This window comes from Thermobia domestica, chromosome 6, assembly GCF_964235325.1.
Source record: "Thermobia domestica chromosome 6, izTheDome1.hap1.1, whole genome shotgun sequence".
In the NCBI taxonomy this organism is placed as follows: domain Eukaryota; kingdom Metazoa; phylum Arthropoda; class Insecta; order Zygentoma; family Lepismatidae; genus Thermobia; species Thermobia domestica.
The window spans coordinates 274467136-274483484 of NC_137459.1; the positions used below are offsets into that span (position 1 = coordinate 274467136).

Consider the following 16349-nt stretch of genomic DNA (forward strand, 5'->3'; position numbering starts at 1 on the left):
GGAATTTAGTATCTAATGAAATTTCGCGTTGGTTGGCCTGGGGTGTGATCAAGAAGCAGCCTACGGCTTATATAAACCCTCTGGTAGTGACACCGAAGAGTGACGGACGTATTCGGGTCTGTATAGATGGCCGAGCTCTGGCCAAAATTTCAGGTGACCTTTCTGACAGACCAATGCCACCCCTATCTGTTCTCCAGGACATTTGTGACAATTCTTGGTTTAGCTGTGTCGATGCAACTGAGATGTTCTTGCAGATTAAAGTAAAAGAAAGCGACCAGAAATATTTAGGATTCCTACATGAAGGCATTTCGTATGTTTTCCAGAAACTTCCATTTGGGACGAAACAAAGCCTTGCTTCTTGCGTCAGAGCATTAGATATGTTGATTGGATCTGAAGCTAGAGAGTACTGCGGCTCATACGTTGATGACCTGATTTTAGCCGACAGGAGCTTCGATGATCATATAGTACACCTCGACAGAGTGTTGGGTTTACTCACTGCGGGCGGCCTAACTCTCAGGCTGAAAAAGTGCAATTTTGCCAGAAAAAGCTTGAACATACTTGGATTCCATCTTTCGCAATCCGGTATCGGTAAAGATCCGGCGAAAGTGAAGGCGGTGTTGGATTTTAGAACACCCCGGAACGTAAAGGAACTGCGTTCCTTCATTGGCTACTGCCAGTACTATAGATGTTTTAGTAGGAAGTACTCAGAAGTTCTCCATCCGTTGTTCCAACTTCTAAAGAAGAACGTGAGGTTCAAGTGGGAACCAGAACATCAGGCAGCGATGGAGAAGATCAAGCAGATCTTCCAGGAGGAAGTAGTGCTGAAAACCGTCCTGCCTGACAAACAGCTGATTCTAGAGTGTGATGCGTGTGACATTGCGTGTTCATCTCTATTGTACCAGCGTGATGATAATAATGATATCCGTGTCATTGCATTTATATCACGTGTGTTTAATGCAGCACAGAGAAACTATTCGGTAACAGAAAAAGAATTTTTTGGACTAATAGATGGGGTTGTTAAATTTAAACAATATTTAGTAGGAACTAAATTCATAATTCGCAGTGACCACCTTGCACTTAAGTTTATTCTCTACTGTAGGCTTACAAACCAGCGCATCACCCGGTGGGCGATGCTGCTCTCCAATTTCAATTTTGAATTCCAGTTTGTTAAGTCCAATGAGAATCTGAGTGATTATCACTCTAGGTACCCTCCTCACACAGAAGAAGACCTCAGTGTTGCACGGAAGCCTATCCTCCAGGAGTCGCTGATGTCCATCCTGACGGAAATCCCATGTGAGTTGAGGAAGATGATAGCCATACTACCGGAGATGCAGTCTTCAGATCCTGTCTGCGGCAAGATCAAGAGAGATGTCCAAGAGAAGACGGACTCACCAAAGGTGAATGGTGCTTGTCACCGTTTTGAAGTGTTGAACGGGCGCTTATGCAAGCGTGACCGGGAAGGAGTCCGAATATGCATCCCAGAAGTGTTAGTAGTTCCACTGCTCGATTATTACCATTCAGATCGAGGGCACATGTCGGCTAGTAAAATATTACCACTTCTATCAGAATTTTTCGTATGGCCGAAGATGAGAGCAAGTGTGAGGCGATTTTGTGCTTCCTGCGAATTATGTCAGAAGAGCAACCCTCCCCAATGTTATCGTCCGGGACCACTGAATCCCGTTGTTGTTGAGAAGCCAGGCTACTTGGCCTGCGCTGACTGGTTAGGACCACTAACGAAGGGAATTGGGGGAGTCCATTATATATTAGTATTCTATGACGCATTTTCGAAACTCATTGGTTTGTATGCGTGTAGAAAAGCCAACACTACCACTGCAATTAGGAAACTAAAGGAGTATTTAAAAGTGAACCCTAGTGTGGAACTAGTCTTGACAGACAGAGGGTCACCTTTCCAGTCTAACCGCTGGAAAAATGAGTTAGCAGATCTTGGTATCAGGCACATCACTTCAACGCCATATTATCCGCAAGGTGAGATGGCAGAAGTGGCTGTCAAGGCGACAGTACGTTTGCTACGTAAATTGTGCCATGATAACCAAAGATTGTGGCACAAATACTTGGATAAAATTGAGAAGTGCTTAAATTCGGCGAAACACCTGACCACTGGCGTGTCAGCCTTTGAGTGTCACTTCGGACAATCTATGTCTAGAGACATAGCAAGGCTATTTGAGATCCCAGAAGTGGACCAACGCCATGACGTGCAGTATTATATTGAAATTGCTCGTAAGAACCACAAAAAGAATGCTGCTGCACGAAAACGTAACTTCGACAAGTCACACCGTACTGTAGAGTACAAAGTGGGTGACCTTGTTCTATCTAGAGTTTTTCCCAAGTCGGATGCTCTAGCAGGTGTGTCGAAAAAGCTCTTACTCTTGTACTCGGGGCCATGGCAAATTGTCGCTACCACTGGCCGGAATATGTACACACTAGGGGATCCAGCGACAAAAGAGATCAAAATGACCAGGAATGCTTTTCTCTTAAAGCCATACATTTCTAGAGAAGAAAAGGATCACAGTGGTACTGGTCAATAGAGATGCAACAGGTCACACAATGATGCATCAATTTCCCGGATTTGACAACATGTGTAAATAGTGTTAGTGTTAGTGTGTATTCCGTGAACTAGTGTATTAGTGTATGTATGGGAACTTATGTCATTCATGTTTAAGTAAGTCAGGGAATACTGAATTCTCCATATTTAGCTTTTGCATATTGATATTTCATTTATTATGTTTACTGTGTGTTTTACTTTAATTTTTTTTTAACCTTGGATGTTTGTGTACTTATATTTTCAGGAACGAAAATGTGCCCTCTTTATGATCTACGTCCTGTACTAGAAAGTACAGCACCTAGAATCATAGGGGGAAAACTGTAGAAGGCCCATGTCCTTCTCCATCATCTGCATATCAAAATGCAGATGAGGGGCACATTTACATAGTAATATGTAAATATATGATTTTGTGGTATAATTAATTGCTTAATATTAGCATACTCATTGCATATTAATTAGATATCATGAGTAAAAATGTGTAAAACACCAAGCGTAGTACGTAAATATTAATACAATATTGTATTATATTGTATTTATTCAATTGTGTTTATTTCCTTTATAGGCTTGTTATACTGTATCTACGGTTTGCATCTAATTACCGAGTCTTTGTATAATGTATATTAAAAATGGGGATGAAGGAAGAATTATATTAAAATTCATCTACGATGGAAAAATTAGAAAAGAAATAGGCATATTCTATAGGAATCATGCATGGATTTCAGAATGCTGGAAGACAGAGCTAGCGCTGAGAGAAGTTTTTTTTCTTTCCCGACTTCTTGTTGCCTATACTTCGAGATGTGAGGTCTTCACAACTCACCATGTATAGAAATCACCAGAAGAGGAACTAAATAAGAATGTTTATACACAGGAAGTAGCCTACAAACTTCCTTAGTGGAACCACACTGACTTGGATACAGTGGGTAGAAACACACCATTTGTATTGTTTCAAAAGTCATAAAACTTTTCACTTCTACATGTGAGATTTTAGTTTTCTATAGGTGTGATTTTCTATGTAGCGAGCTCTAGCGTCACTTCCACCCCCCTCTTCACCCAGGACCGGTAACGTCAGCCAGCGGACCTTTAGTTTGTTCCCAAGATACAACACCAATTTAAAATGTTTTACTCTGTTTTGACTTATTTTCTATGTATAATATTAATATTAACGTATTACGCTCAAAACGTTCTTGGAAATACCGTTCAAAATTCCTGATTTATTTTATCATCGTGATCCCTATTCGTACAAGACATTTGGATCTTGTAATTATCAAAAGTAAGAATAAATAAAGATGTTTCCTCTATCTCTCTCCCTACAAACATGGTTGCCATTGGCAGCAGACAGCTTGAAGGACAGCCGCAGGAAATTGGGCTTACTTCTGCTTCTGGGAGAGATGACAGTGTATGAATAACATATCTATGTATTGTATGAATATTGTTCTTTATTTCTGTGTATTTTAACATGTATTTTTCTACTCCATAAGTGTGACATAAGTAAGATAAACATATTGTTTATAGAAACTCTCAAAGATTTCTGCTAGTAGCAGATAGTTCCAAAGTTCTCCGTCATGTACATAGAACAGCACTTGTCAAAGGGGTGAAGGTTAGAATTTGCAACCAGAAGCGGCTGAACTGGTATTTTGCAGAAAGGACCACCCAGAAGATAGCCTGAAGGGACAAAAACCTTTGTCAGAGACTCTGGAGGAAGCGAGTTTCTTCCTTTCCTAGTTTTTGTGAATAGATAGACTTGTTTTCGAGAGAAAACAAGGGGAGTTCGTTCTTATATTCAGTGGTGAGAACACGTAAGATATCGTCTCTTACATATCAGTGGCGGCTAACCCGGGAACGTGTGGAGATAGTCCCCGAGGATTTCCCCGTGATGCATACTATAAACTCGTGTGTGTAGTGAACTTGAATTCTACATATCACTTTCGAGTGTACTAAGAATGTGTTAACCAGAGCACATATCTGCAGTGTTTGCAACTAAGACTTACAACTAACTGCAGTTGATCATGGACCTTAACCATTGAAATCATTTATTATAACTTTATTTTTCTTCAATTGTGCTAACCGTCTCGTACAGATAAGTGGATATCTTATCAAACCCCACTCGTAAATATGGGGAAGACTTTTCATTTTAAGTATTCCAGTGAAACAAGTAAAGTAACACATCTCTAGTAGAGATTGTTAACAAGGCCTGTATAGTCTTTTAACACAGAGCCTTCCTTGGACTTGTGTACAAGGTTACTAGCATCAGTATTTGAATGCCTTCAGTAGACATTCTAGATGTCTACTGTGAGAAACATCGTTATCCAGTCTTTCAACATTGTGAAGGACACTTTCCTTTCCGCAGTGGAATAAGAATGTGGAAGGACTTGTGACGTGGATCTTGAACTGTGTGCGTGTTTTAACCATCTGTTTAACTGCATGAACTGTGCCACGAGATAACCATGCGATTTAACCATTTAATTTTGTGTTTTCGTCTAGTAACTTATTAATACCAGATAAGAATTTTGTGTAAAACTGAAGCTCCTCTGAGACAGTCAGAGACTATAAACTTATTGAAAATGAGGAGTTAAGAAATCTGTATATATATATATTTTTTTATTTTACTAAGGTCAACTAGACCTTAATTTATCCAGTTTAATCCTCCCCTCTTTTGTTGTTTTTTTCAATATATAGAAAAAAGGTGTTACATATATATATATATAAATATATATAAAAATCGTGTAAGTGGTATAGTAGTGCACTACCGAAGCAAATAATGTGTGAGTGTAGTGGAGTGAGTATACCTCGACAGCTCCCATTTTAATGTGCTTTTATATTGGAAATAAAACCAACATCTCTATCCAGAATCTGTGTTCAACTCAATTGCTGCAGGGTGAGTACCTACTGCTAATGAGTATGTTTGCTTTTCAGGAGGGTGATACAAGGAACCATTTTCCCTTGTTATGTGTATGTCTGACCGGCTCTCTGAATGGGGCCCAGAGAGAGAAATAATGCCCAAGGAACCATAATAACAGTCATGAGTGTAGTGAGCTCTAAAACAGGCTGCTACCTGTAAATTTTAAAAAAATTAAATTTTTTTTTCTTTTAACCTTTTGGTAATTTAACAATGACTCACTATAGTAGCGTATTGACCATGGCTGTTAAGCAGATAACCCTGAGATCTGCTGTTCCTATTTACTAAAGTTAAATTGCTCTACCGACTTATTGGAGGGAGTGGCGGCTCTTCCAGGAGAGAACCTTTATCTCCAAGAGGGAAGAAATCATTTTCAGATGTGTGTAATTTGCATTTTATGCAAATATCTCTGTTGATTTGAATATCCCCAGCCACTCCACTTCATTTATTTTATATTCATTTGTGGTGGTGTTCTTAGGTAACAGTAGTTTCGGCTCTGGCTACCTGCACCTCACAAAGTTCATATTTTTCTACGAGGAACAAACCCACATACTCCTAAAACCAGATTCTTTGCTAAGAAAAGACATCTTATTGGCAATTCCTTGCCAAGAAATGATCGAGAAGTCGGAAGACGTAAAAATCGGTAGAAGAGACGTCACAAAAATAAGGGAATGAGAAGAGGTTTTAAACTAAAAATCATGGAGATTCTGCATCATCCTTTGAGCTACATATGAGCATTCATTGTCCTGCGACATGATAACATCATCACTCTTGACCACTGCTGCATGCTCGAGGATAAGTTTGCGACCAAAAGATTTAATTTAATAATTCCATCGTGAACAACTAGTCTTCAACCCATAAAAAATCTCACAAACAAAATGTTCCTTAGCTACGCAGACACGAAGCATCAGACAATGTAAAAATGCGCTGCTTACGTCACTCAAAGAGAAATTGATATGTTTTGGCATGGCGTCACATACCGGTTCCCTCATCTGTATTGTATTGAAAGCTACAGAAGATATTTCTATATTACATTTATTAGTGTAAACTACAATAAATTTTAGAGAAATATTAGGAGAAAAGTGAAAAAGTAATCAAAATGATTAATGTGTATAAAAATAGCATGCTAATAAGAGGTGCAAAATCTATTCTCTTAGCTTATAATATATTAAAGGTCATATACAGTGGCGGCAGTTGGACGTTAAAAGTGGGGGGGCAAGACATGATCTTAACAATTGTATATCAATGTTAGATTTCCTGGTTGTTTCTAACACTGTTTGATGAAAGGTTGTATAACTAATAGAATACTATCTTTTATCACTTAAAATGCCGTATATCTTATTTATATTTTATTAAGTAAATTCATAAGAGCAATACAGGTAGGTACTAGCCCTTTATACTCTTAAACAACGGAAGTGTAAGAAGAGATTTGAGTTCTTGTTCATGAACATCTCAAAATTGTCTGGAAAATTCTGTGATCAGATTATTTAATAAATTTGCAAAACAAATAAATAGAAGGGATAATATTAATCATAGTAATGAATAGTGACGCTTGTTTTGCTGAAGTTAAATTGAAATTGGGAATTAATGAACAACATACTTTTAATTCCACACATGCCATTAAATGACTGTTTTTACTCTTAGAAAATGAAATACAGAAAGTACTGCAAGCATATGCTGACATTTAAAGAAATATGCAATTGCAATATTAATTGCTTTGAATTGCAATTAAAACGCAATTTCTGAGCTTTCTTAATTCCACGGGAAGACAAATATCCAAAACGTACTCACGCAACGGCAAATATCATATGGCAGCATTTTTTCTATGAAACAGTAATACATACAAAACCTTTACCAGGGTGTCCACATTCTGGAAATAAGTGAAAGTCAGGAAAAGGTTAGGGAAGTAAAAATGTATCAGGTGAAGTCAGGGAAATTGCAGACTGGTCAGGGAAAGTCAGGAAAAAAATCTATTTTAGGTCCATTGTTCAATTACTGAATTTATGAAATATGGTTGATTTCTTTACTGTTACTGGATGCAAAATGTGGTGTTCTCAATGATGATATTGAGGGAGTCAGTGTCCTCTGATATAGTCGTTGAAACTAATTTTCTGCGATAAACACATCTAACTACATCCTGGCATATTTGCTCAAAAGGGTAGACGCTGTTCTAGAAGAATTGCATGGTGCCAAGAGGATATCTGGACAAGTGGCTGAGAACGCGAATTAATAGTATCTCCAGCTCACAGTGAAAGCTCAGACTGAAGAATTTATGGAACACTCGAATGAATTCATAGCCAATGATAGAGATGGTATTGGACTTGATTAGTTTTTTTACTTAGTCCTCGGAAATGGGAAGAACTTCGTTGACTTATGGTCAGTTATAAAATTGTGTTTCATCTTCTTTCATGGAAACGCATTTTTTGAAAGTGGTTTCGCAATAAATAAAATTCTCATTGTTGACAACTTACAAGACTCTCTGGTGGCTCAACGGATTATATATGATTCTGTGGTGAGAATAGGTGGATCATCTGGATTAACAATTTCAACAGGTATGATAAATTCAGTGAGAAGTTAAATGAGAGAATATTAGATGTATTTGGAAAAGAAAAGAGAAATAAATGCTGGAGACGAGAAGAGGAGAGAGAAACAGAAGATTCACCAACAAGTAAAGGAGCTGGAGGAAGAAGAAAAGAAAATTAAACAGCGGAGACAACAAGAAAGATATTCAGATCAATGAGAAGAAAACTATGCGAGAAAGTATGAATACAAATTTCTAAATGGGTTGCATTTAATAACTGCACCAGCAAAAGTATGTGTTACATAATATGTGTGTGTTTTTTTTATAATCAGTAAAATCATGTATGAACTGTTTATTACTATAGGCTATATTATAATACTGTGTAATTGGTATTATAGTGTGTAAGCATATAATGTGTATTTTTTCATATCTTAAGTACTCTGTGTACTGCACACTTTCGTTTTTAACTTTACATTTTGTGTAATGTGCAGGCCTAATCAATATCGGACTAATGCATATGTTTGTAAATTTACATTCCTTTGGAAAGAAAATTGAAAAAGGAAATACACAGAAGCGAAAGAGAACAAGGCCAACTATGGGGAGTGTGGAGGCTGGAGTTTTTCTTTTTTCTATATTTTTAAGTTATTCAGGGGTCAGGGAAATCAGGAACTTTCATCATGGAAAGTAAGGGAAAGTCAGAGATCTTTTCTCCAAATTGTGTGGTCACCCTGTTTACATTTCCACATGAAATTATATAAATCAGAGCGTCACTTCAAAAAAGTGGGGGGCAACTGCCCCCTCTTGCCCCCCTAATCGCCGCCCATGGTCATATATAATGTTCTATCATTAAAAATATTTTAGCAGGATTATAATTATTTATATCAGCAGGATTATTTTGCCATTATTTTAGACCAGAAACATTAGGAGTCTAACCACTACATCAATTCAAGCTAAAAATAAAACACGCACAGATTGAGAATATCTAGGCCAACTTATTGCAGCTACAAATATATATTTTTTAACTTACAAGACTTGCCTCCCAGTGCTTTGAAATTCCATATTCTATTGGCACTTATATACTTCTCCCACTCCAAACTGGCAAAAATTTGTCAGCATCATATTATAAATGCAGTGAGTCTCCATGCTAGTATATTACGGCAACAAATATAGTATTTTTGGGACCAAAAAGCTTGCAATGTCTTTGTACAAAAATCGAATCCCACTATATACTTTACATTGTTTCTATCATTTATTATACATATTAGCAATTAGTCACCACACACCATTGCTTTCACTGTTTTTTTTTTTTTTTTTTTTTTTGAATTTTCACATTTTAATACAATAAGAACTCATATTAGCGTTTTTACTGTTTTACTATATTTCCACAAAGGAAAGCCTTTCGTGACCACTACTGTGGTATCAGAAAGTGACAGCGAACAAATGTAGACTAGTAATACAGAAAGTTAGGCTGCCGAAAGAACATGAATAAAAACAGTGCTCAGCAATTTTTTTATTGCTGTTGCACGTTAGCTGCAGTATACTTTTATCTTCATTGTAGATTAGATCTGTGGTGTCACATAAGTTAGGGCATCAAGTGTATTTTCTACTAGAGTATAATCACATTCTAGTAGAGTTAATCAGTTTGTCTTTATTGAATCGCATGAGTCTTTCACAGTTCAATTTCCTGCCTTTCTCAAGACAATATCAAAGTGACTTATTATAAACACATAAAACTAGTCTTTCCTAACTCTGCCGTTACGAAATGTATTAGTTGTGGCAGCCTGACAAACATCTTTTCTGCCTAAACAAAATCTAACTTTATGGTAACGAATTGTTCTGTGTCAATTCTATTTCGAGTTCCGAGGGCAATACATAACTGTATCAAGTTTTCATATTATGTTTGTTGCTTTAGTTTCAGCCAGTCTCTCAAAGTCCTGCGAGGAATCTTAAATGCATATATTGCACATGCGACTTCCACACTCTGCTGGATGACCATCAGAGCTTGACGTAAATCACTTTCAGAACACCTATCCAGAATATTTTGACATTTTGTTACCATCTACAAAATAAAATGCACAAAACACATATAACAGACACTTTGATACAAAAGAATACATTTTCTTCACAATACGACCGATGGGGATTCCAGGCTGGTTACCCATCGTCACTTACGGGAATCCGCGATGCAGTTACTAATACAAGTTGAACTTCCCTCACCAAAAGTCTCATATATCTTTGGTTCGATTACTCGGAAGTCTTTTATAGCCTCGGGGAAGGAGTTCATAAGATTTGCGCGAAGTTAAATTAAGCACCCAACGTTTAAATAGGAGAGATAATGTCCCCTTGTACTGCGCTGTACCAGCTGTACGGTAAACAAATCGACATAAAATACACACAAATATATTCGAAGCGTACCTGAAGTATCAATCTCTTCTTTCAATAAAATATTACATATTGACTTTACACCAACAACACTGTTCAATAAATTGTGATCGAAAGTATGCAAATTCTTCGAAATTGCAATTTTTACATTCATTTAAGCATAATATGAAAGAAAATGATAATAGAAGAATTTTCTTAGCTCAGGTTGTGAAAAAAACGCCCTTGTACAACAGTAGCTGTATATATACAAATGTATTAATATTTATAGAACATTTAAGCAAACTCCTTGTAAAAACCTACATTTCACTTTTCTTATCTATTTCACTGTGATGTGATAAGCTGGGGAGTTAAGAAGTACCCTAACCTATAGCTTTCTATAGCCTTGTACTTCCTTTTTCAAAATTGCGCAAATACCAGTTTCACAGCGATACAGAAAATAAAGTAACCGTGGCCAAGTTAAACATGAACAATTCCGTAATAAAAATCAGTATTAACGTCAAAACATGAAAAATATGTACAAATACCTTTTTGTGCAAGAACTACACTGCAATGTAGACAAAATTTCAAATGATCCCTTGTACAGGATTATGTTTATTTTATTTTGAGCGTCTTCGCTTGGCTTGCCTTTAGTAGGTTACATCTGGAGCATCCCTTGCAATAGTCCAACAGTAGTCGGCCAATATGTTAGAACTCCACTTTCCCTCATATCTCTTCTCCATGGCTGCAATATCTTGATGGAAACGCTCACCATGTTCGTCACTTACTGCTCCACAATCTTCGGGAAAGAAGTCTCAGAGACATATTGCAACCAAGATTTTCGTAGCACAATAGCAACTTTACTACCAGTTGTTTGTAATTTGTTGCTCGGTGTCTTCCCAAGAACTGTGAACAAACACTCTTCAAGCTTTCCCACGCAGCTTTCTCCTCACCTTGGAGAATTTCGTCGAACTTGTGATCTTTGAATAGTTGCCTAATCTGTGGCCCTATGAAAACACCCTCTTTAACTTTGGCATCACTTAATCGAATGAATCGTCCTCTTAGGTACTTATAGGTCTCATCCTCTTGGTTCATGCTCTTAACAAAACTTTTCATAAGACCTAATTTAATATGTAGAGGGGGAAGCAAAATTCGGTTACAATCTACCAGTGGTTCATGCTGCACATTTTTCACTCCCGCCCGAAGAGTTTCTCTGGTACTCCAATCACTTTTGCGGTAATGAGATCCACGATCTCTACTGTCCCATTCACATATAAAGCAACAATACTTTGTATACCCTAACTGCATACCTAGCAACAGTGCTATTACTTTAAGGTTACCACAAATGAGCCACTGAAAATCGTAATATTTAATGGCTTGAAGTAAGCGTTTCAAGTTTTCATAAGATTCCTTCATATGAACTGCGTAACCTACAGGAATTGAAGGAAGTTCATTTCCAATATGTAAAAGCACTGTCTTTAAACTCACCTTGGACGAATCTATAAAGAGCCTCCACTCCGTATGTTCGTAATTAATTTTAAGTGCCCTCATGAGCCCATTTACATCTGTATATGCCACAAGTGTGTCTTCCATAGTAAAAAATGAAGTGAACATCTTCTCCCTATTCCGATACACTGAAATATTTACTTTTTCCTGCAATAAATTCCATTGCTTTAAGCATGACGCTAAAATTTCGGCTTTGCTTTTCGAGAGGTCCAAGTTTCTGATTAGATCACTTAGTTCCTCTTGAATAAGTCTATGTGGTTCACATGGAGGTTCTTCTACAACAAACGTAGGGTCCTTCGAAGTACTTGATTCAGGAGCTTCAACTTCTTGATCATCATCAGAAAAAAGATCGTATTCTTTAGGTGGGTCAGGAACAGGTAGTCCTTCTCCATGTGGAACAGGGCGCATTGCAGAAGGAATGTTAGGATAGATCAAGGCCCGCTTCTTCTTCGTGGAAATTCCCTTCTTGACGGAAGGAACCATACAAAATAACAGTCTCTGATGTGGTCGCTTGACTCCCTCCAAATCATGGGCACTGCAAAAGGCATTGAGCGCCCCTTCCCATTAATCCAATTTCTTAGATTGCTGGCACAAGTGTTACACACAATGTGGGGTGCCCAAGAGTTATCTTGGTCTCCAATTTTACAACCAAAGTAATATTGATAGTCTTTTCTTATTAGTGGTGTTATAGTCTGGTTTTGTGAGGAAAATGTCACTTCCCCACACACGTAGCAGAAGCTATCCGCACTGTTTACACAATTTCGCGGCATGTTTGTTTATTGAAATCCTCAAAATGTCACTTGAAATAGTTCCGACAACTATTTAAAAATATACATTCGAAATACCAGTATTTTTGCGTACTTGTAGTTGTATTTTTATGTCCTGCACTACACAAACGTCACACCCAAAACGCTGATAACTGCACTAAACCTGTCTTTTCTAACAATAGCAGAACACTACTGAGATAAGGAACACAATGAAACCAAGCGTTCATATAGTTTCTCCAGGTTTGCCGGATCAGTGTAACATTTTACCCCAAACGAAGCGAATATATTTATTTTTAAAGCGTTATTATTAGACATATCTGTAAAACGAAAAGTAGAGCTACTATTCGAAAATAACTTTCAAATTCGTGATCAGCACCACAAAATCAATAAGAATTAGTAGATTTTGTTCAATTTACATTTTCGTTGTTGAACAGTGTAATAAATGACTGAATGACTACAAATAAATAATTACGAAAAATAACATGTGACGATTTGAATTATTCAATTTTTACTTAATACGTAAATTTTAGTAGAACAAAAAATCAAAGTAATGTGAGATATGCTGATTTATTATGTTCTCTACTAAATTTATGAGCACAAATTTAATTTCACTAAAAACAAACAATCACAATGGGTGAAAATAATGGCCCTTTCAGAATATCGGAATTCGAACGCGAGTATAACACGGTACGAAAATACAAGATTTCCTCATTTACTGGGAGTAGGAAAATCGTGCACTAATTTCCCAATAAGTTTCACTCCTCACACATTATTGTTCCACCATCCACTGGACTTAACGAAAAATGACACATTTTATTCTTGCATTCAATTTTGTTGATAATGATGACTTTTAACCATTTAATAGTAAGAATCTTCTTTTACGCCATAATTTTGCAATTGGCGGAGGAGGTTTTCTGAAGTGATGCATTAGCAATTTAACGTAAGTATAATATTTAACGTAGGTTTTCAGGTTGGTGAATCATATAAAAAAGGTAATTAACGTAGCACTTTTGAAAATAATACATCCTGTACTACTTGATAAACACTTTTACTTTATAGAACAGATACTAAAGTTTGTAATAAACATTGCATAGAAGTAATGCTTATAATTATTAAATTAAGTGGGATAAATAACATATCAATCCAGGTGCGGGTTCCCCAATTCCCACTGCTCGCTGCGCTTCGCACGACACTACCTTTTTCCCAGACAATGGGTGCGTAGGAATACACTTCTTGATGAGAAAGTATTTCTTGTAAAGCATTTAGTTTTTAAGCAGTTTCTCCTCTCAGAGAAACTAATAGATTGATTCTTGCGTTGTTAACAGTATAACGATTACACTTGCACAAACATTAAAATGAATAATAATAACTATTAATTAGCAAAAATGCAAATTATAAAATACAGTTCGTTGCTTCCCATTTTAGCTTGTACAAAGGTGGGTGGAAGCGTCACACTGTTCTGAATTATTTTCCCAAATTAGGCTGCGCGAAGAGGGATGTGGGCGATAAGCACACACACACACACACACATACAAGCACTTGTAGGAGAGGAATTTCGCAATTCTGCTCTTCGAAGAATTATGTATCGCCTGGCGCTGATTCCAAGAAATCCTTCTGTATATACTAGGGTTGTTTAAATAGTATATAACGATAAAGTTATAACAAGTGTTATTTTATATTACCAATTAAATAGAGTGGCGTTATTTTCCATCATGATGGGGACGTTATTTTCCGAAGCAATAGACTTGTGCTGCGACTAGCCTTTCTAAACCTAAAACAACGGGCATATGTACATTATCTTTGTCCTACTCTTACGTAATGAGTAGTCTATTGGCGTATAACGTTAGTAATATTTCAAATTTAATGTTACGTAAACAGGACGCATACTTCTTTTGACTCAATGAAAATCTGCGCACTTTTTCCTCTGACACACTGTTACCAGGTCTACACTTGTTAATTTATTTATCTCAACTGACATCTGACAGGCCACTGTTTCTTGTATACACAAAGACAACAAGTGCTACTCCATATCACACAACCACAAGTAATAAACTTAAGATCTATCACCGTGCGAAGTTTAAAACGGCGTTAATATCCAATTGACGTAATTTGCCGCAGTTACCTTAAGTCCTCATTCCTATTTTGAATGTTCAATTTGTGGTTTAAGTCATTTTTTATTTGCTGTCGTTTTTAAGTGAAAAAGGTTATAAATGGGTATGATGTCAATGAGTGGTTACAAATCAGTAAAAAAGAAACAATAAAGGTATTAGTACTGGCACTTACTAGAATGTTTTCCAAGTAGATAGATTGTTTTACAAATTGATCCGTATATTAAAAGTACATTATTATATTGTTTTCTTTCAGGCTAGTAGTATTCCTTGTGTGCTTCTGTTTTCCATCAACTCTTCTCAACTGGATCTTTGCGGCATTCTTCTACCCAACCAGAGATCTCGGATATGGAATTCTATTCCCACTCTGCATTGTACTGGAAGTAAGTAAATTGCTTTGTCGCAAAAATACCTTGCTTTAGGAGTATCAATACCTCAGCTTCACACAAACTTTGAAATTGACCTTTTTTAAATTATTGTGAAAGATAAACAAAAAAATTAACAATATAGTAAAATATAGTCAATTTAGTACCATATGATACAGTAAAATGTATTATATGATTTTTTTTTTTTTTTTTTTTTTGTGGAAAATGCAGATTGTGAGTGCAATTTACTAAAACTATACGTTACAATAAGATACATTGCTACTAACTTACAGCATTTTTCATACATTTTGCACGGACTTCTTAAATAAACAGTTCATTGACAAAATGTACGATTTCTTACGTGTTTGTGAGCTACATTATGTAATAAATTTTAAAAGCATAATTTTCAGATTGTCATGTACTTTGCTTTTAGGCAGCTTTTATGTTGATTCCACTTTACCGATGTGTCCACAACGAAGAGATTCGAGATATGCTGATGGCACTTAGCAGAAGAAGTTCCTTGAATTCTTTGGATGGAAATTCTTATGCGTCTCAAAGTAATTTCGGTTCGTTGGGTAAGTATTGAACACTTACATTAAATTTGTTTTGAACTTTCAAGTAATTTGTTTCTGGCTCAATGAAGGACACCACAGTCTCAAATGTAATTTATGAAAACAATCAATAAAAACAATGAATCAAATAATTGAACAGCTAAATTACACGATATTCATTTTAGAGTAGGTTTTGATAACTACTAAGTAAAGCTCAGATTCGCAAACTTCAAACAGCTACATCCTCAATTATTATATTTAAAAAGAAATAGTTGAGATTGAAGGTACATGTATTTTGACAATCATGTGTAAAATATTAGTTATTTATCATTAAGGCTCGGAAGTTGAAGACTTAAAAATTGCCTAAATGGGCCTATAAAAAGACCTAAAATTATCTCAAAAAGAACCTAGAAACTGGAAAAAAGGACGTGAAAAATAAGACCCAATGTAATTAAATTACATATTTAATCAATATAATGCTCAAGAAAGCTTCTGGCATGTTAACTGTGTTGTCCTTCTTCCTCAAACTGAAGTAAAAACTAAAATAAGAAAACTTCCGCACCCTCACCCCCCCATTGATGGAGGACATTGTTACGCCTCCTTATCTGCCTTGTGAGTGTTGCAGATCTGGTCTTATCAGTACAGTCGTTGAAGAATGTCTTATCTTTTGAATTTTCTTTACTAAAGAAAAGACGTTTGAGGTGGTGGTGATTC

At 36.4% G+C, this 16349-nt stretch overlaps 1 long non-coding RNA gene across 1 annotated transcript in view; it reads right to left on the minus strand.

The window, feature by feature from the left end:
* LOC145688502 (uncharacterized) overlaps positions 1-16349 on the minus strand; it is a 105105-nt gene that overhangs the window by 76338 nt on the left and 12418 nt on the right. The window contains exon 2 of the long non-coding RNA XR_014131925.1: positions 14895-15096. This is a non-coding gene — a long non-coding RNA (uncharacterized LOC145688502). The remainder of the gene's footprint in view (positions 1-14894; positions 15097-16349) is intronic.